Raw genomic sequence first — 23,203 nt, 5'->3', positions numbered from 1 at the left:
ATATCCCATCGTGAAAAATGGTGATAACGAACACATCTGATTTGCAGAGCAGTGCATAAGCATTAGCATTTTTGTTATCTTATTTTGTATTCATATGACTTGATTGTAAAAAAAAAATCATACTATAACTTCACATTCACATACATACATAATACTTACAGGCCATAGAAAATCATGAACACATTGTTGTTAGTCTTCCAAAATCTTGAATAGTACGTCTGTCTTGTCAGTTTTAATCCTAATACTTTTATCGTAAAACGTCTCAATAAAGCCATTTTTAACGTACTTTGTTTAACAGTCATAGCTATTACCAACTATTTATACAAATGCTATGACATGATGCAAGGCAGACACGTGTTTGTCAAAAATGTCATGTTTTATAAACATGCTTTTTAAAATTGTACAATCAGATAGATCAGATATTGAGATACACTGTGAAATCTAAAATAGTTTTCTGTCTTTTGTTTTTGGTACGAAATCTTTGCAACACATCATAAGTGGAAGCGGATGTGACAACCAGTATTAATGTTATTACATTCTAACGACAAGGTAATAGGGAACATTTTAAAATCAGATAGGCATCTGCATTTATCTAAATTTGCAGATAATGAATATTTCTATTTTGCAGGACATTATATACAAGTAAATTGATTGTATGTAAGAATCGCTATATATTCTCAAGACAAAAATAATAACTCACAAAAGGAATAGAATGTTGTGTAATTTTGCAATAACAAATGGGTCTAAAATTTGCATATGTGTTGTAATTTTGCGATTATGTTGTACATGTGTTCTTATTTTTATCTTCAACAGGTCTCAAATTTCAATTATGTACCTTTTTTCAAGGCTGTTAACAATAACATTTTATGCATTGACTTACAATCTAACAGGTAACGCAGGCCATTAACACTTACATTATGTATACAACATCGCATGAATCTTTTTATCGCAAAACTGCAATATATAAAGCAAACTGAACCCTTATGCCTAAATTGTAATATTGTCTTCACTTTCAGTAATAAATGAGATACAAATTGCCAATAAAATAATGTGTGAAGGCATAAAGGGTACCGTAGAGTACATCGTTTATGAACGGAAGGGGGCGGATCAAGATTAGTCGTTGAGGTAAATATCGTTACTTATAATATAACTAAATATTATTGATAATGTTTATAAAAATGTTTGTAACAGGGGATTCACCAACGATGCTTTAATATGACGAAGTTTTATTTAAACGTTTTATTGTATTTGAAGTTGAAGTAAACGAACCGGCTGTTGTTGTCTGCGATCGGTTTTTATCATGTCGGAATACATGTATATCTTGCATAATAACCCTGTTCATCGAGGACTGCTTTATATTGGCATGAACATACGGATTTTAACTTGGCAGATATATATATTTAGCCGGATTTTTTTCGAAAAAATCTCGGCTTATAGATTGATGTTGTCGGGCGGGCGGGCGGGCGGGGTGGCGGCGTGCTCGAAAATGTTAAAGTTCTTATTTCATGGTATAACTTTGGTATGCTTGGACCTAGAGTCTTCAAACTTGACATGAAGGTTGGCCAGGATTAACAGATGACCACTGGTCATTTCAAGGTCATTCCTTTGAAGGTCAAGGTCACTGTGACCTTCAATATAAAAAATGTTAAAGTTGTTATAACTTTGGTATGCTTGGACCTAGAGTCTTGAAACTTGACATGAAGGTTGGCCATAACTAGTTAGTAACCACTGGTCATTTCAAGGTCATTCATTTGAAGGTCAAGGTCACTGTGACCTTGAATGTAAAAATGTTAAAGTTCTTATTTCATGGTATAACTTTGGTATGCTTGGACCTAGAGTCTTCAACTTGACATGAAGGTTGGTCAGGATTAACAGATGACCACTGGTCATTTCAAGGTCATTCATTTGAAGGTCAAGGTCACTGTGACCTTCAATATAAAGAATGTTAAAGTTGTTATAACTTTGGTATGCTTGGACCTAGAGTCTTGAAACTTGACATGAAGGTTGGCCATAACTAGTTAGTAACCACTGGTCATTTCAAGGTCATTCATTTGAAGGTCAAGGTCACTGTGACCTTGAATGTAAAAATGTTAAAGTTCTTATTTCATGGTATAACTTTAGTATGCTTGGACCTAGAGTCTTCAAACTTGACATGAAGGTTGGCCAGGATTAACAGATGACCACTGGTCATTTCAAGGTCATTCATTTGAAGGTGAAGGTCACTGTGACCTTCAATATAAAAATGTTAAAGTTGTTATAACTTTGGTATGCTTGGACCTAGAGTCTTGAAACTTGACATGAAGGTTGGCCAGAACTAGTAAGTAACCACTGGACATTTCAAGGTCATTCATTTGAAGGTCAAGGTCACTGTGACCTTGAATGTAAAAATGTTAAAGTTGTTATAACTTTGGTATGCTTGGACCTAGAGTCTTGAAACTTGACATGAAGGTTGGCCAGAACTAGTAAGTAACCACTGGACATTTCAAGGTCATTCATTTGAAGGTCAAGGTCACTGTGACCTTGAATGTAAAAATGTTAAAGTTCTTATTTCATGTTATAACTTTGGTATGCTTGTACCTAGAGTCTTCAAACTTGAAATAAAGATTGGCCAGTACTAGAAGATGACCACTGGTCATTTCAATGTCATTCATTTGAAGGTCAAGGTCACTGTGACCTTAAATGTTAAAATGTTAAAATTGTTATAACTTTGGTATGCTTGGACATAGAGTCTTCAAACTTGACATGAAGGTTTGCAAGCACACTTAGATGACCACTGGTCATTTTAAGGTCATTCATTCTAAGGTCAAGGTCACTGTGACCTTGAATGTAAAAATGTTAAAGTTCTTATAACTTTGGTAGGTAAAAATGTTAAAGTTCTTATTCCATGTTATAACTTTGGTATGCTTGTACCTAGAGTCTTCAAACTTGACATAAAGGTTGGCCAGTACTAGAAGATCACCACTGCTCATTTCAATGTCATTCATTTGAAGGTCAAGGTCACTGTGAACTTAAATGTTAAAATGTTAAAATTGTTGTAACTTTGGTATGCTTGGACCTAGAATCTCAAACTTGACGTAAAGGTTTGCAAGCACACTTAGATGACCACTGGTCATTTCAAGGTCATTCATTTGAAGGTCGAGGTCACTGTGACCTTGGATGTAAATATGTTAAAGTTGTTAATACTTTGGTATGCTTAGACCTAGAGTCTTCAAACTTGATATGAAGGTTGGCCAGAACTAGTAGATGACCACTGGTCATTTTAAGGTCAAGGTCACCGTGACCTTGAATGTAAAAATGTTAAAATTCTTATTTCATGGTATAACTTTCTTATGCTTGGACTTACAGTCTTCAAACTGGACATGAAGGTTGGCCAGCACTAGTAGATGACAATTGGTCATTTTAAGGTCATTGAAGGTCAAGGTCACTGTGACCTTGAATGTTAAAAATTAAAAGTTGTTTTAACTTTCGTATGCTTGGACATGGACTTTGCCATGACTAACAGATGACCACTGGTCAGCAGAACAACTGGTCATTTTAAAGTCTTTCAATTGACAGTGACCTTAAATGTGAATATTTTTTTCATGATTTAACTTTGGTATGCTTACCACTGGTAATTTCAAGGACATTCAATTGAGGTTCACAGTTGCGGCAACTTCAAATGTGAAAGGGCTCTAAAATATTATATATGCATGCATTCAAAACATAACACAAGGTTTGCTCATGCCTTGAAAAGTACTTACATTTCATTTTGACCTTTGAACAATATTCCAGTAATTTAAGTATTGCATTGACAAAAACACGAAAGGTACTTTCCTGTCATTTAAATCAAAAATCCGGCTTCAATGCGGTCATCTCCGACCGCGGAACTCTTGTTTTTATTATTTTACAGTGGATCCCACCTTGGTCTATAATGCGGCCATTATCGTTAGTGTACACGTCCGAAATGGGTTGCTTAGGGTCTAGGTGAGACTTCCGTTAAGAAAACTGCACTTCGTCCGCCCCAACTCTTCTCCATAGAGCGTCTGAGAGATAACGAGGAAACCTGAAGTCAACACAGAATATTTGTACCTCAGACAGCGACCGCTTTATGTTCAAAGTTGGTATAACAAGGAACAAAAGAATAAGACTGGTTACAGACCCAATGACTTACAATTTTTCATTTTAAAATAAATTTGAATTTTAACAAAACTTGGTATTAGTGTAAAATGTAAACCATTCGAAGGAACAATACTAATGGTCTTGTTGTTACTGAAAATTTTCAACAATTCGAAGAAATAATACACTCGACTCGAAATACTTGTTCTATAAATAATTAGTGTTGTTTTGTGAAAATTATCCGACATAACTCTTACATATATATAATCTTATATTTATATATAATACACAACTTTGAAACATTAATCTGCGACAATTTTGTACATAGAGTTTTAAGTTACATAAAAAAAATCAAAATTTGTAAATTCGAGTTGTTCAGTTAGTAATAATTATACTACCAGTGTATAGATGTAACGTAATCAGAAGGTGGTTCACATACATTAATACAACATAAATGGCAGTCACCAGCAAATGTGATTTCATCAAGTCAATTTACTCCTTTAATATTTACTAAGGAGCAAAGTATTGCAAGTCTGTGTCTGCGATATCTTTTTTCAACCGTTCAATAACAAAAATCATTCATCAATATTAATACATAAAAGTTAGTGGCTGCGAATGTGATATATTGAAATATACAAAAAATGTTCATATTTTCATTTGTAGAAACATATCAATTACAATTGAAACAACGTTGCCTGTAAATCGGAATACATTCATTATATGGGTTATTCTGGTAAACAATCGTGCAATGGTGAGTCATCAATTTCAATGACGTCGTATATGCCCCTGTGTGACCATGAAACAGACTTACTTGTCATCAATTATTTCTGGTCTTTGTCTACTTCTGTCCATTTATAAGTTGTTATTCAATATTTAATACTATATAAATGGGCGCCATCTTTGAAAGTTGTAATGAAGCTTAGTATTGATGTGTGTTTCCTAGGAAAAAAAAGTATTGACGCGCCTAAAAGTATTAAAGTATTCATCTATTCACCACGACTTTGTTTTATTTAACATTTTCCGTTTTTGAAAGTATTTATTTTAAAAAATATTTAAGCTTGAATCATATTTATACCATGAAAATACAATCAGATTGTCGATTCCAATATTTCTGCCAAACGGGTCATCAATCCTACGTTGCATCAACCCTGATTAGGGTTTAAAGGTCTAACGATTAAACAAGAACTCATTTGTTTATTTGATTATTTGTTCGATTCAGTCTTGCGTCGAAGTTCTAAGCACCTACCTGTTAAATGTTATCTCGCCTGAGTTATTCTCGTCTGCCAGTGTAATGGTGTAAGTCGTCTGCTGTATTGAGGATTCATATGAAAACCCCAACCAGACGTCTTTCTGTCGTAAAATACAGATTAAACGGATCATTCCAATAGCAGGCGTTATTTTTTCTTTTACCGGCTATTAATAATTGGGAAGGATATTTACTTTTGTGTTTTCATATTTATGTTTTCTTATTTATAACTTATCATAATTAAATAAGAAGATTTTTACGTCGGGAAATTTGGTTGATATGTTCTATTCTGGTATGCAACCTCATGGCGTTCAAAGATATTCGTCGGCAACAGCATCTTTAAACCGCTTTGTGGTATGACCTTAAAGTGACATGAATGCTCCCATACGTAACTAAACACTTTTGTTTACATTTTAAAGATAGACACATTGTTTCCTCTCACCAAGTTGTCTTAACTTGGGCGAGTTATAAGGAGATGCATTTCATAAGACTTGTCATCAGGAGTTGTCTTTCCATGTACGTGTTATCAAGTGCTGACTTGAGAAAAATTGCAATGGCTTGCATGGCATACAGTGAATGAAGTAACATTTAAATTGTAAATTATACTTATGATATTTGACAGAAAATATTGAATGAATGAACAATTATCCCTGTCTGGACATTTAACAAATCCCTTTAACATATGTTTATATGTTGGTTTAAAGATAGCTTTTATGATAAGTATAAACACATGTTAATTTCAACAAAGCATTCAAATAAATGTTCATTGGATAAGCAGGTTTATTGTCTACCCGATATATTTCTATACTTTACATTTAATGAATATTTTTGCATTATACAATAAAGAAAATTAAGAAAGCATATTTTCACAAATGGCCTAATGAGTTCATAAGATGTATTTCTTCAAGATTTAAGGCATTGAAGCACTTTTCCTAACATAACTGTTGACTTTCGACCTCTTTTATTTAGCAATAAACTTTAAGTAATCTTCAAGTGAAGTCATTCAAAACCTTTTAATGCGAACGCATGTAAAAAGTGTCTAACCAGTTTTAATCATTGGTCTTTATCGAAAACACTTATATCTCATTATAATAACTGATGAAGCAGTTTTCCTAAAAAATCATTTGGATTCGCCAATAAATGGCCGACAGCGGCTTGGAATGTTTGCATTGTTATTGGCAACTTTACCATTTTGCTTGATACTTTACAGACAGATAGCCATGCATTGTTTTGATTAATTTTCGAAATCATCGCCGTGCCTCTTAATTACCTATGTAATAAGTATTTCCCTATTCATGGCTGATACCAATTACTGATCTACAAGCAATTGCGATTTATTACATACAAGTAAGCGATATAGAATCCTTTTGAATTTCGTTTAGTATCCATGTATACAAAATTGACGAATTTCACATTATTGCTTGTGCTTTTATGTACTTTGTAGATCGTATACTTTTACAACAGACACTTTCAACCGCGTTGTACACACCGGCGAATTGCATGACTTAATTAAAAAGGCAAGACACATCCATACATTGGGCAAGAATATCCTGGAAGTAGAAGTAGCTGCAATATGAATGATAATAACATTTATCAAACGTATATACCAGTTTCTTTATTATTCTATGAATAATATATTTCAAATATTGAAAATATTAACAAACTAAACACTCGAACGAAATAAGTCAGGTGATTCCCTTAACCCGTTGTTTTATTGTGCATTAAATCTGCTGGCGTAGACCGTACCCAATGGAATACTTTTACATCTGAAGGTGGAATGAACCGTTTTATAAGCGGTAGGCGTCTGACAGAGATTATAGTTTGAGATTCTCTGATTTAGTTATAATCTGACAATATTCATAACCGCACGCGAGTTTTAAATTATGTGAAATCACGATAAAGTTACCTAGACAGCGATAACTGCAAAAAAAGACACACAACTTGTCATCAAGATATGTATCGTTATTTCGTGGTTGATTCAAGTCGAAGTAATCAAACTGTTCTTATAATGGTAATTTATATAAATCTTGGTCGAATTAAATTCATGTAAATTAAAGTAAACTATTATTTCAAATAAAATTTCAGGCAGAACATTAATTAATCAAATCCGAATTAAACATTGTTATATTGAATGTCGTCAGTCCTCGCGATGGTGTTAATGACTAGGTAAGCGTTGAACTTCACAAACAAATACCAAAGAAAATAATCTATCAATGACGAAGTGAGGGATTTGAGTTTAAGTCTATTTTCCTAAACAGATCAAGAATCTAACACGCGATTTTCTAGTCGCAGAGACAACGTATGCATTTATTCCGCACCAAATGAGCTTACGAATATGGTATGGATGTTTTTCGCATGATTTTGTTATCGACGATTCATGTGTTCGTGACTTGACGTTTAAAATGTTTAGACAGTATCAAGACATGCCTAAATGTAAAGCGAAAGGTCGTTTACAAAGTATGATAAAGAGCTATATGATATATTTTGTGCATATTTCACTAATCTTGTTTATCTTACATTGGTAACGCATATAACATTCGGCAGATGTTTGCGCATGAGTTTTCCCCTAAGCCTGGATCAAGACAATTATTAGTTAATCCAATTCCCTAAGGTGTTTGCATTATTGCCACCTGTTCCTTAATAATCGCTATTTCCTTGGTATCCTTTCTTAAATGAACAACCTATCATTCACATGTATTGTTTAACCTTTCTCCAGGTTTTACAAAGGGTGAATAAGATACGTTGATATATTGATTCTCTAAAGTTCTAGCATAAAGAGAAGAAAGATAAAAAAAATCACTGATTATTTAATATCTGACTTCCTGTCATTGTGAACTTATTTTTGTGGATTGCGATTTCAATGTATTTTAGTGTTCAGTGTGCTTAAAACGGTTTTCAGAGTAACCCACTTGTATAACCATAAATATAATAGGAATAGGAAAATAAAAGGAAATATATTTCCTGCAGTGATGTTGATACATTGAGCCTTATTTTAAAATCTTTTGTATGATTACCCTGCTGATTTACTGAACCATTCAATATTGACACAAATGCATTTAGCACTTAAAAGGCATATATTTCTATATATAGAATGCATATGATTAACGCGTAAGATTTAATCTTAAAATCTATTCAAAACATATGTACCTGATTGATTTTATCATTTATTAGAAGAATGATAATCATAATGAAATCTGTTTCATGAGAATAATAATTATAATTAACCATTTGAAATTATTATTAAATGGATATCAGGAACTGTAATATGCAATGAATATTTTACTCTTTTAACAATCTAAATTTGTATTTATAAGATTTTAATTTATTCCATTTTCTAACGGTAAGTTTTCATCCAAAATATATTAGCTGTGCTCTGTGAAAGCGGGGTTTAACGCCTGTGCGACACTTTCCGCCTAAACTAGATTTTTGCTTAGAAAATACCTTTTTTTTAAACGAAAAATATCATAGAAGCGGAAAGTGTCGTCCCTGATAAGCCTGTGCGGACTTCACTTGCTAACCTGGTACGACACTTTACGCACATTCAATAAATTTCCTTTTCACAGAGCATGGCCCATATGGAACATAAATTTTGAAATCACAGAATGTATCGTTCTAACATAATGTAACTTCTTTTGCACCCAATAGCTTTATTCCATGTATGTGGTCCATACAAAATTGGTGGTCTTCCAAAATCTTCAAAAGAACGTGTGTCTTTTTTCTGTTGTAACTATATATATTTTTTGTACAAAGGAAGTAGTATGATGACTCGCCTGACCTTAATTTCCATAAAACAAATAGCACAATGAAGGTTTGTATTTGTATTGAACAATTGTTTTTTTAATAATATTTCCAATTAGTTTAAACCTATTTATTTTAGCTCGATTTCGTCGAAAGCCAAAGGCTTATATAAATACTCTCGAGTCCGTTTCCTGGGCCTAGAACCAGTACTTGGTGTCTTTGGGGGAGATCTAAAGAACGCTCCCACGGTGGGGATCGAACCCGTGACCTCCCGGTCGCTAAGCGGACACCATATCCACTACTCCACGGCGACCTTGTAAATTAAAACCTTTTTCCAATTAATCACCCACAATCATTTGCATGATAACAGACAGACTAGTATGTGTCAAAATGGATATGTTTTATAGATATACTTTTTCAAAGTTTTGCAATCAGATAGATCGAGTATTAAGATTAACTGACGAGTGTTTAAGAAAGAACCTGATATTGTTGTCCGATTGTAGTTTTTGTAGTGACATCGTTTTACAACTCCCTGCCAAACACCAACGCGTGGTAGGGGGTAAAATATCTGTGACAGCTGGTATAAGTATAATAACATTCAAACGATAAGGTTATTTGTGACAAAATCAAATCAGTAAGGCTTTTGTTTTGATCGAACATTTGTGGATACTGCATATTTTGTTTATGCAAGAAATTAGTTGTATGCACAAGTGTTCACGTCAAGTAGTCCTAGTGCTTTAATGTGAACTTTTTTAATAAACATAAAAAATATACTTATTCATCATTATTTATTAGTTCAGTTTTAAATGTAGATATTATACCACATTAGTAACGTGGGTTCAATATTTTAAAATATATTATAGTATTGTGATAGGTGGTCCAATAATACTCAGAGAAAACGCCCTCAAAAAGTAAACATAAAACATCACTTTATTCACATATAACAACATTGTCGTCAACAATAACCACGTGAACCATGACTAAATTACAACATGAACCTTTTTACCTACGTTCAGAATTTAAATGACATGTAGTGCTATTACATAACAAAACAAAAGAGGACATTTATGTCAGGTATTTGCAGTGAGCTGTTAAAGAGACCTACACACCTATTGACAGATGAAGCTTTTCAGATTAAGGTATATGTACCAAACAATTCAGGCATTATAACACGAAAACAATATAAATGAATAGAATAAAACATTATCTCTCCAAGATTCCCTATGAGATAAAAGTCTCGGATCCTCGCCCATTCCAACATACATGTATCACTTCTTTATATTGTGGGTGAGGGTATCATTTTTAAAGCATGAAGTTGATTGACATGTTGATAAAAAAGCTACAGAAATATGGTAATTATGATGTACGTTCGCGTCAAAAAGCTCTAGAATTGTGTTATTATTTGAGATAAATAACACAATAATTATAGCATAGTTCTATATATTAAGTTTTAATTTTCAATTTGACGATCTGAGGTGACTTGAAGACCGATAGATTTAATTGAAAATTGTATATATATAATATTCAAATCTTAGAAAATAAACAACACATAAAACCTTTAAAAGAACGTATATAGGCAATCAAGTTGATATAAGGTTATCCATTACACAATATGTCATTGTTATGTTCGATTATGAGCGATTTATTTGGCAACAATTTGTTACAATTGAAACATTACCAGTCCCTTTTTAATCATTTACACTTGATTCAATTGAATTTTGCATAATGTATTTAACATCACCCGACTGTGCTAGACCATATAACTTACATTGGCTTATTTGGGAACGGACGATTATTTAATTATTATGTACAAGTATGTTTGTGGTACTATATAGCACTGTGCACGTGTATTTACGATAAATGCAAACTAGATATTTCCAAACCACTGGTTCTATATACAACAAGACTTGTAATTTATTTTCTATACTTGGTGAACTCTTATTTTACAAAATAAAGCATGTAAGCACGCTTTTGAATGTCATCACATATATAGTACATACAGATTTACAAATAGGATATAAGCAACAAAGTTGAAAATTTATCATATACTACAATACCCTATTACCCTATTACCGTTTGCAAATATCTGTAGAGTACTTCAAATCATTTTTTTAAATTCAATCTCTTTTTTGGCCATAAAGAATCCTGTCGTATTGGCTTCTCGCACTTATGTTCACATTCAAAAACCAAATAAACGATACAAGTTATTAGTATACCATTGCCTTTCACACAGTTGCCTATGGCATGTGTTGGTTTCTCCATTAGCCTACAGTTGCATATACAGGACATTAAATGCAGTATAGGTTTTAACTCAAATACACATTCCTAACTGATAAAATAGGGTCAAGGTCACCAACGTCTTGAATAACAAACGTTGCTTTCGATAGCCTATATTGTCAGCACCTTTTGTCTGGTAGTGTACTATCAGAAAAACAGAGAACTGTTTCAAACATCTACAACGCGTACATAATGGCATCATTGCACATCATACTCTCATAGTGTAATTCACGTCACATGTATCCAATGGGGGCTGGCGAGGTATAAGCGTAGTCCGTTTCGCTACGAAGTCGGGTATATGTTTTACTACGAAAACATTGTGTACATACACTACTTAATAAGGCGAGTTTCATCTTTTCTGGTGTTTATGGATTAGAGAACGTAGGATCCAGTAATGGTAGGCACTTATTTTCAATAACAAACTAATAACAAATGTGCGTAGTTTCAACCTTTACATTTATTTCGAGGTAAAATCGAAATATTTTGATTTGAAGCAATGGATAAGGTGGTTATTATGCTAAAATAGCCAATTTCGGTAACTTTAATTGAATAAAACTACATGTTACTTTGATTCATTGTACATTACACATTTTTAAGTACAAAAAAGATTACGAACATGTATTTTAATTATTCAAATGCTTTGGTTCGAAGGAAATTACAAGTCACTTTTTGTATAGGTTTCGCACAGAGTATGTATTGGTTGTGCTACGAAGTACAAATATAATGTATAGGTTACTCAACGAAGTCTCTGTATCCTTTTCAGGACATATCACATGCAGTTTGAAGTTACTGCAGACTGCCATTTTCCAGTGCAAATGATGCTGTGCTTCATTGTGCGCATGTGCATCCAAACGAAAAGGTTTCCTTTATGTGGGAGATGCCTTGTGACACTGCACCAGGTGTACACTACAGAAATCGCACGTTCAATATTATGGGTGGCGACATTAAAAAGTATGCTGAAAATATTACATTTAATCCGGTTTCTGGCAAATTGTTAATTCCGACAAAATCTACAGTGACAGAAAGTCCTGTGCAAAAGATATCACGAATTAACACACCAACAAAATCTGCCCATTGTCAGATATTTCTCGAGCCAGTGGTACCTTCGGACAATGTAGACACAATATCCGGGCAGCTTGAAGAAACTATACTGTACTCTGATTCTGAAAGTGAAGAGTCGGATGTGATGCGTGTACATTTTCACAATCAACTGATGTTTTTGATGATATTTTGACAGAAAGCCTTTCAGTGCAGAAAGTATTAAAATGTTTAATACCTCCGGGATGAACCGAGAGTCACCGATAAGGACCGGCTTGGCACTGGGAACAACCGGGACTGCATAGGGAACAACCGGGATGGATTACGTACCGTAGCTATACCGGGCCTCTGTCGGCATTCACCAGGCTCCCCGTAGTATGCCGGGGTCTGTTTGGGCCCCGGTGGAGCTACTGTGCCGTCCCGGTTGTTCTCGGTGCAGTCCCGGTTGTTCACAGTGCCACGCCGGTCGTTGTCGGCCATTCCCGGTGACTCCCGGTTCATCACGGAGGTATTAAACATTTAAATATTTTACCGGTGGAGCCCCGGTTGTCCACGGTTCATCCCGGTGGAGCACTGGTTCATCCCGGTATGGTCCCGGTAGATGCCTGATCACGCACCGGGGCTCCGCCGGCATCATAGTGAGACCGGACCTTAACCGCATTGTACCAAGAGGTAAATTTACCGGCCGTCATGTACGCAGTAAACAATAACCTGTGACAGAAACCCACTGCCACGCTTTAACAACAATACATTGATTAGGAAATTGCGGATTTGTGCCATTGGGGTCCTACTTTCCACACCTTACGGCTGTTACAGGTGTTCATTTTACAAGTAAGGTATTAAGTATTTAATGTACTGCATATGTGGAACTGTCACAAATCTCGAAGAGTAGACCTTTCTTAGCTAACGACGGAATTAATCGTCAATGACAATATGATTATGTATATTATATTATTTATTTGGCTCTTAGAATGTACACTTGTTAATAAATAGGCAGAATATATATATAGACTTACAATATTTGCTACATGTATAAGTGACGTTCGCGGGGATTTTGGGTATTGTTGCGCAAATAATGTTGTTGAGAAAAACTTAATTATAAAATGTCAATTAGATAAGGGCCGATAATACACTTTGTTTAGCTTCGATTCCAATGAAAACAACGTTTTTACTTCTTTTAATAAGTAATTATAAGACAAAAGATTGCACTCGCAATAGTTTTCAACAGAAATTTGATTGTATTTATCAACTTTAACTGCGATATCGACAACGGCCCTCAAAATATGTTGTCGGTTTTGCAATATATATATATATATATATATATATATATATATATATATAAATACTATCGCGACCGTTGGGCGAAGCCGAAATCCAGTTTTGCAGAGTTAAGTCGACCTCGACCATTATGGCGAAGGCGACTTAATTCTCGTAATTAATTATTAATTATCTGTCGACGATTACGGTTTGAAACTTTGTACATTGATACAGTTCGACCTAGCAAATATTTAAATACATTTGAAGACGTTTTCAAATGTTAAATGAATTTTTCATGATTTTTTTTTTAAATAAATATGTATATGGTTATAAAATCCAGGCTTAGGGCGAAATTTAAAATATGTGGAATTTATTCTCCAAAACTAATAATATATGTTGTGGGTTTGACCCTGTAAAGATTGTTTTTCGAACGCCGCCTTTGATAGTGCAGTTTATATAACGTTGGTTAGTTGATTTAGGCTTAAGAAATACATTTCAAAATTTCGACTTGTCCAAAAACACAGAGTTTTCTTTTCTAAACCGGAAACCGCTACGCAGTGAATGTTAGCAATCATAGCACCTTAATGTTGCTTTTGAGTAAAAATTCATGCATTACTGTTCTCAATGGTAAAGTTATTTTATTCAAATTTAAACAATATAAATTCGACAACGCCATAATAAAATAACCACAACCGGTTTAGTCTTATTGTTGATCCAATTTCAGATTGATTGCGCGAAAATGATATAATTGGTACTATTTAATACTTTCTAGTGATGATGAATGTTTCTCCCTTGATTATTTTATGCAATTTCATAATTGTTGTGTTCTGGATTCATTAAAACGAATATGCTGCACTGTCACTTTATTATATGAAGGGCAATATTATGACAGTTTAAGCATCTTCTCTTACATTTGATGTTTTTATTTGTTAAAGAAATAGCATTATGTCGAAATATGTGAACGCATCTTTCTTTTGCCGCCGAAAAAGAATCTCATTATAAACCATATGTAATCGATTTAATGTTCATTCTTATGAGTTTTGGATTATTAGAGTGCTATACTGCCAGGCAGCTTGAGTTTCACCCCCTTACATTTCATAAATAGAAGACAATACAAATATCGACATATCAACAAATAATGAAGTAAAATTACAAAAACCGTTGAACCTGTATTAAGCAGCCATCTATGGGAAGCAGCAGATCTGACCAATTAGTGCAGGTGGCTGCTTAATAGAGGTGCATTTGCACTTTATAAGGTCATTTTGGAAATCAAAATTGTGCTTGCTTATGACAAGTGTTTGAAAACAGAGGTGGCTACTAACACAGGTTGTACTGTAGTTATTTCAAACGTATGAATTTTCAAAGATTAGAACGTCTAAATGTGTAACTGTGTCCTAAATAATGTGTATGGTATCGCCGTATTGTTGTACAAAATGCATAATTTATAGTATTCATAAATAAACATTAAAATTAAGAAAAAATCAAAGCAGGTAATACAAACTATTGCTTTCAATGATCATGTTTTCCACAAATATACACTCTAAGACAATGCACAATTTTACACAAAAATACTGCAACATGCTTAAATTGGCAATAATTTCTAACGCTTTATTAATCTGTAAAGGATTTTAAACACACATGGTAGGCATATATTCAATTCACGAAACTAGTTCCATTATAGTTTGCGCATGTGTTAATTTCCAGCATGAGGTAGAATTTTCTCGAGTATAAAGCATTGAGACAATCAGTTTACCTTGTATAGGTGGTATTTCTAGGTTTTATTGTAAATTATTTTATATAAATAGGATATTGATAATATGATTTACTGTTCATAGTATTAAGTGTTTGTTTTTTCCTTATTAGTAGACTTCTACGCTTCTCTCCGGGATATTCACAAATATGCATTAAACACGTAATCAAACCAGTATTATGTCTAAATGTCTGAACTCGTATTCCTTTCTTCTAATTTCAATCAATGTTATCCAAATGAAAGATCTACAATCACAAAGGTATTCAAATAAAAACATTGTATTTACTGCATGTAAATAGATTTAATTCGGAACTCGCACGCTGTGGGTTTTTCCGATTTCTGAGCGCACGGGAGGTACAAACATTGTCATTAATACAGTAATGACCAGTAACGTCGATATCCGATTTGCTTCCCATTCAGTAGTGGATAATACGTATTAAAACGACAGTAGTGTTTCTTTTAGGAAATGTCAAAATTCAAGTATTTTGTTGTTATATAATATTATTATTATCATTGATAATTACACATAACAAATCTAATAAAATTAAACACGATCGAGATTAGTTCATTTTAAGAAAAAATGATTAAATCATGGTATTTTTTATCAACTATAACGAACGTTTGAGCAGAAAAGTGGTGTTGACTATCAGCGATAAGAGAAATTATTGATTCACTCTCTTTTAAAATATGCTGGTCAGCTTTTGTTTGTACCTAACGCGTGTGCTCAAACATCGGAAAAACCCAGACATGAGAGTTCCGAATAACAACTATTGTCAGCACTTCGACTGTTCGGCATTTTTATTAAAACGTGGCAACAAATATGAAAGATGGTGCATATTAAACATTAGAAATATCATATTAATCATTGTTAAAAAAGTTGGGATGTGTGGCTTATTCGTCAACATTTTCTTCAGAAAACGACGGACGTTATTTCCCAAACTCACCGAAATGCGTACAAATGACAAACAAACACAACGCCAAAAATTTATACAAAATAAAATTAAACGGCCACTGTTTCGATAAAACATAGATCTATTTAAGCTTTTGAATTCGTTTTACATGTGCGAAATGTTCATGAGCTATTTTAGTGTTACCGGTATCTTTGTTTTAAAGCGTCATTATGTAGTTTATGCTTATGTCATAGACCATATATCATACATTGTATTTTACGAGAAAAATAAAATGCGTATGATGATCAAAATAAAATGCGTCCGGATAGTTTGAAGTTAATACCCTAGTGACATTGATGCAACAACAACTTCACCAGAACAAAGAAGAAAACAAACATGGGATATAAGCTAAAAGGTATGGTGCTAACTAAAACGGTGTATGAAATGCTCCCTTATGCTGGAATTGTTTACACAATGTCCTTTGAAAACAGATATTGATATAATATGTTAATAATAATAATAGTTTCGTAATGCGAATACATGCTAAAAATATAATTTCAAATGTGTGAGTTTATGCTTTTTAAGAGGACGCATCAAGTCACTGGTTTGACCATCCGTTTCCTCGCCATTTCGTCTGTTCGTCCGTCCCTAATCAATTCCAGAAACTATTGAATCCGTTGTATTCAACTATAAAACATCGTGAACTACCAAGAGGAGATGCGGATTAAGTATTATCGTTCCGGGTCAATTATATCCATCTGACTTATGTACTTTGAATATTTCTGCAATATACATAAACATTCAACGCCAGTTCTGAGAAACAACTTAACGGTTTTTATGGAACTATAAACAGCCTTAAGTACAATATATGATGCGCATTTCTACATGTAGCTCCGGGGAAATGATTTATGTTTGAGTAATTGCTCTTTAAAGATTTCTACATTTTACATAAATACTTTTTCTTTTCTACATTAATTCAGGTAACTTTTTTGTTGAGGCATAAAAAAACAACTCTACAAATGTTACATTTTCCAACCAATTTGTACGTGAAAGGGATCTATTGGTGTATCAGACAACAATATATAATATTGAATGCCTATTCATTCATTAAAATGGACAACAACAAAAACGCATTAACATATTAGCAAATAGAAAAGATCAAGTTAAAATATGAATTCCAAACGAATGCATACTGATAGATTAACACATCTGAATGCTCTACTGTGATCAAAATAATTGGTATTGTACCGCCGTATTTTTATGTGAATGCATATAGTACTCATGAATATACATTACATTCAGATAGTGTATATTTACTTCAATGCAGATGTGTCCCACTAATGTACACTCTAATTATTAACGAACAATTCACACACAAATACTGCTAAATGCTTGATAATCTAAAGTTCATAGAAATACCCAAAACGTTGATTGGGCAGTGTGTTGTCATTATTACTCATAATAAGTTATGATAACTGGCATTACGAGAAGACTGATTTGAAGTACAGCTTTATATATAAGAAAGTTGTAATTAACATTTTCAGCATTCAATACAGAATATTTATTTTCATTTATAGTTGTATGAAGTTACGTTTGGTAAAAATGTTAGAAATTACATTTAGCTACATATGCATTTTGTTTTATGAATTGAAAATTGCAAATTATTCATAATTATTTCCAAACACAACTTTCTAGTTATCAGCATAACAATGTGATGATAGGCTACGTTGGTGTGTATTTTTAAGTTTGTTAGGTCCCCCCCCCCCACGCGTAAAAAAGTTGTTTGTTTCAACTAATATTGCCAAAAAGGAGGATATGTACGTCGGCCTAACGTTTTAATTTGACAATTGTTTTTCACTATATTTTATACTATACACACGCTATTTTGAAACGTCAAAAAAATTGTTAAGGGTCGGTTGCAAAAAATAGGGACGGTCGGATCAGTGGAAACAAACAACTTGATAAAGCTTTTGTGCGGACCAAGCTCAAGTCCCAGCTCTCCTATCTATTCAGTGTACACTCATGAAAGTTGGGCTAACGTTTGAAAGATTTTCAGCAACTTTAAATGAAAGATATTTTGATGTCGTCTTGTGCTGTGGGAGCGGTGCGGGGTACCCGGAGGAAACCCCCCCCTTGTTCGGTATGATGACCACAAACAAAGCTCAAATGCACCAGGAGCAGGAATCAAATCCGGGTCGCCTAAGTGATAAGCGAGTGTGCAAACGAGCGTTCCGATAAAACGATAAAGATTAATACATTTTACCCGACGGCATGTTCCGGTTTTCCACGAAGAACGCGATAACGTCCGACGAATTTTCTTTTATGTTTGACACAAGTGAGTGCATACTTATAAATGTTTCATTTAATGGTTGGTTGATTGATATATCGATTGGTTTATAATTACAAATCAAATGCAGCTACTGAAGATGTAGACTTCTTTTCATTTTTTACGCAAATCTCCACATCGCATAAATAAAATTTAGCATAAAAACAAAACATGCGTATCATAATTTCGTTCTCGATTGGTGATAATTCATAGCAATAAAGTGGAAGGCTACTCAAAAGTATGAGTTTAAATGCCCACATCTTCAAAAGAAACACAAACAAAATGTGCCGATTTCAGTTTACATAACTGGAAATAAGCACCAATTTGTAAGACAGAAGAGTGCGACGGTTATGTCGTCAGTGTTTGAATGGCATTTGTTCAAATGAGTCATATAATTATCGTATTACGTATGTTCATCCTTTTGAAGAAATTTGTTCAAGGACCCATTGGCTTTAGTGGAAACCGAGAAAAAACAAAGTGACATTAACAGCTACTCATAAAGCTATTTCAAGAAAAATGTTTCACCACTTAAGAAGTCCAATTCATTGTTCTCAATACTGAGCGAATTGTACATTCTTTCCTCAAAATCCATTCGATGTTGATATAAATAATTACACTAGGCTTGTTATTGTTGTACTATTGCTCTAAAATAATACCATTAGCGCCATTTTGATAGATTCGCACATTTCCAAATACTGTAAGTAATTTATTTAAAGCGACAAAATGCTTTACGCAAGGCTACAGACCACAGTTACTTTTTGGAAAAGTTTTAGTACATGCATTTAACATGGTGTTGGTCTATCTTTATTTTAACGGCTTCAATTTCTAACATTAAGGTTTATTCCTCTTTTCGACTGAATACTAGGTAACATCCCAAAAGCGCTTGTAAGTACATGTAATTGAATAATTGAAAAGGAGCTCCAAAATATAATTAGAGCTAGAAAAAGATGTTCAATAAATATCAACTGTTTATGCTGAGAGGAATTTCATATGATTCAAAAACAATCAGCACAATTATATGCATTTACAATAAGTAACCAGATCATCGGATAGATTTTGCGTTGAGATGCTGCTACGTTTGTTGAGCTGTAGTTAATATAATGATTGTAATCAGTATACGTATATATTATTCATTCGAGCATAGGCATAGGAAAATAAGCTCATACGTCGACCTTATACTGGTTTTCAAACAGAACTTCAAAGTAAGATTTTGACTACAATTAAACTGCTAACAGGGTTGAAAAATAATGAAAAATAAAGCGCAGTATTAAGTACGATTTTTATTGAAAGTACTAAACTTAAATGTAAAAAGACTTCAGATGGTCTCAAGGTTTATACCTTTGTACAAATGCACAATTCCATAAAAACGTACGAAAAATAGAAATGCTCTTGAGACATCTGCTCCCTAATGCTAGAAATGCATACAAATAGAAACTGTTCTTTCAATATAAATAAGTAATACTCCAGCTGCCAAAGATGTGTCGCTCTCTCAACAATTAACATGCTTAGTCCTTTGTACATGGCAAATGACCAACTGCCAAAACAGCACGGCATACTACGTAAGAACACACAAAAAATGCAAACGTCATTGAATAAAGCTGGGATCAATGCCTTGGAAAGGTAAACGATAAGCATTGTGGTTTAAACAAGTTTGTGGGTACTGGAAACTCACACTTTGCACAGCGATCTTCAAACAACATATTAGTGTAAATAGAAATTTACCTCGTATGATCGTTAATAAAAATAAAAGGAAACAATGGAGAACGCATGTGTTCAATCGAGTTACGATTCAATTAATCAATGTTCAGAAATAACCAGAGCAACAATTACATTGTAACAACTTTCTGAGACACATTGCAATGTAAGAATGAACAAATATCAGTTACTTCTTGTTTAGGTCAAAGCATCTTTGTGCAAGTGCTAGAAGAAGAGAGACGATATTGTGGTTGTTAAGACCCAACTTGTACCGATTGGTTGTGTATGCATATAGAACAGAGAATTTCAAAAATAATAAAAATATATAAATATAGCATAAAAATAACTGAATAATGTCATACTAATGTTTTACCAATCAACAGAAAGTAACTATTAGGTAAAATATATGTGTTAACCATATTAAATGTAACGACGCTAAGAGAGTAAAATATTAATTACTACAAATGTAAAGTCATTTTTGGATTAAAAAAGCATTAACAATTAGAAACGTGTATTAACTTCAATGATGAGGAGAGCATATTTACGACAAGTGCCAGGGATCTATGATCACGTGATACATTGTTGTGGTACTTCAACGGAATAAAATGGTGTCTATAACGACAGAACGGGTATTTGTTTTTTTGTTTTTGCTTTTCAAAAACATTAAATAGTACGAATGTTTCTTGCAGCACATAATCTAAGCAACAATATTACGAATCCATAGGCGCTTAACTTGTCTGTGTACTCACTGTCGTTTTGGAGATTACACTGCAGAGATTGTTCAAGTGAACGGATATTTTGTCAACGATAGCCGTAAAACTAATAAGCCACAAACTATAAAACGACCATATCATGTCTGTTTTAATAAATTTGAGAACACAATAGCGTAAAAACAGAATAATTTAATACCGGTATTTGTGTAGTAAAGGCAATTGGTTTGATTCTCAAACAATTTAAAACCATTTAAGTGCATTTTATGCAGGGCTAAAATAGATTTTGTGGAGCGTAATCGATTGTTCAATACACATGTTTGTTTTTTAATTGTTTTAAAAACTTAATTGTTCGTGATTTCATTGAATATATTTTGGTTGATATCAGTCATTGATGACCAAAAACGGCTTCGCTTCTATCGTCCTATATTCATTCCATTATCGTTATTTATCATATAGGTATCATATAAAGTTCAGATGCAACTCGTTACGAAAACAGGCTTCCATTGGACAGCAACAGTTTCCAGTGATTAGTGAATAGAAATAAGACTGCCAGGTCGTCTAGAGCATTACCAGTGACAGAACACACTTAACACAATCCAGTATGCATATATAACTTTTCAAACCAAGTTGTCTCAGACAGTTTCAAATAAAAAATAGATGTGTCCATAGGACACGAATACCGCGCTGATGAACGCTTATCACAAAATTGGGTAATACTTTCCAAGTAACGCTACAGACAGAATCCAAGTATTAAAACTTACAAAGGACAATTACACAGTGTGCAATGTAGTGTTATTGTTCTGTTATACAGCACTTTTTGTTCAATGATTTCCTTCAGCCTATGGAGTAACAAGTTAATATCACTTAAAACTTCAAGTTATGCTACAGACAAAAGGCAAGCAAAGCATTAAAACTTGGTTCCTTTGCACTGCACTTCTTCTCAAGGATATTTTTTGCATATGAAGTTTCAAGTCTATATCACTTATAGTTTTCAAGCAATGTTCATGACAAAAAAGAATAACATTTACAAAGGGCAATTACTAAAAAATATGCAAGAAATGGCAATGGTTATTTTGCACTGCAATCCTCTTCAATGATATATTTAAGCCTATGAAGCTTCTATTCAATATCACTTATATCCTTCACCGCGGACGGACGGACAGAAGTGACTCTTATAACCCTTCACCCATTCTAATTTTCAAGTCTATATCACGAACAGTTTTCAATTAATCATGAAAACCCAAGTATACAATTAAAAATGGCAATAACTAGAAAAGATTAATTGTTCTTTTGCACTGCACCTCTCAATTATGTCTTTCAGCATATGAAGTTTTAATTCAATATCACTATAAGCTTTCACCACGAACGAACGAACGGGCAGACGGACGGACGGACACAAAGGGGTGAATCTTAATGCCATTCACCTATTCAAAGTTTCAGGTCTATATCACGTTTAGCTTTAAAGGCGATATTATTATAGCGACATTTGAACACAGTCGCTTCGTTTGTCACCCAAAATGTCGTGTTTCGATTCGTGTGTCGTGTGTCGCGGTGTAAAATTAGACCGCGACACACGACATTCGAATAAAAAGGGCGACATTTGAATAATAAAATGTCGCGTGTCGCTTCGTGTGTCGCCCAAAATATCGTGTGTCGCTTCGTGTTTCGTCCTTTGACAATAACGACCCACGAAGCGACGCACTATATTTTGGGCGACACAGGAAGCGACGCGCGACATTTACCACGATATATCGCCTTTTGGGCTACCTACAAAAGGGCGACATTTGAATAATAAAATGTCGTGTTTCGATTAGTGTGTCGCGCAGATTGTCATTTGTATGGTGATGTAGGGACCTATACAAACTGCTTGACATATTGAATATTTCTGCTGAAAAACAATTCATGTTCTTGTTTTATTTGTCTAGCAAATAAAAGTAGTGTATGGTAAAGCTCGTAAGTGGTGTGCCTTTAAAACTTTAGGTCTTACTCTTTAACGAATTATGTTATTTTCTCTTGAGAAAACACTTAAGGAAAAACATTACAATAGAGCTATATCCATTCACATATAAATATACAACTGATATGGATCGATTTATTAGTTCTTGTACTACGAATTGACTGAGGATGTTAGGTTTTTGGTATTTGTCTGTGTGATTTTAAATATGTTTAAATAGTAAA

General features: G+C 33.7%; 1 long non-coding RNA gene across 1 annotated transcript; it reads left to right on the top strand.

Annotated features, from left to right (window-relative positions):
- The first annotated feature begins 1,478 nt into the window (after positions 1–1,478).
- LOC127843156 (uncharacterized) lies at positions 1,479–2,813 on the top strand. The gene is made up of 2 exons (XR_008032108.1): positions 1,479–1,596; positions 1,897–2,813. It is a non-coding gene; the product is annotated as an uncharacterized LOC127843156 (long non-coding RNA).
- The last annotated feature ends 20,390 nt before the right edge of the window (positions 2,814–23,203 follow it).

The sequence above is a fragment of the Dreissena polymorpha genome, chromosome 8 (assembly GCF_020536995.1).
Source record: "Dreissena polymorpha isolate Duluth1 chromosome 8, UMN_Dpol_1.0, whole genome shotgun sequence".
In the NCBI taxonomy this organism is placed as follows: Eukaryota; Metazoa; Mollusca; class Bivalvia; order Myida; family Dreissenidae; genus Dreissena; species Dreissena polymorpha.
This window is presented reverse-complemented; position numbering and strand designations above follow the sequence as displayed.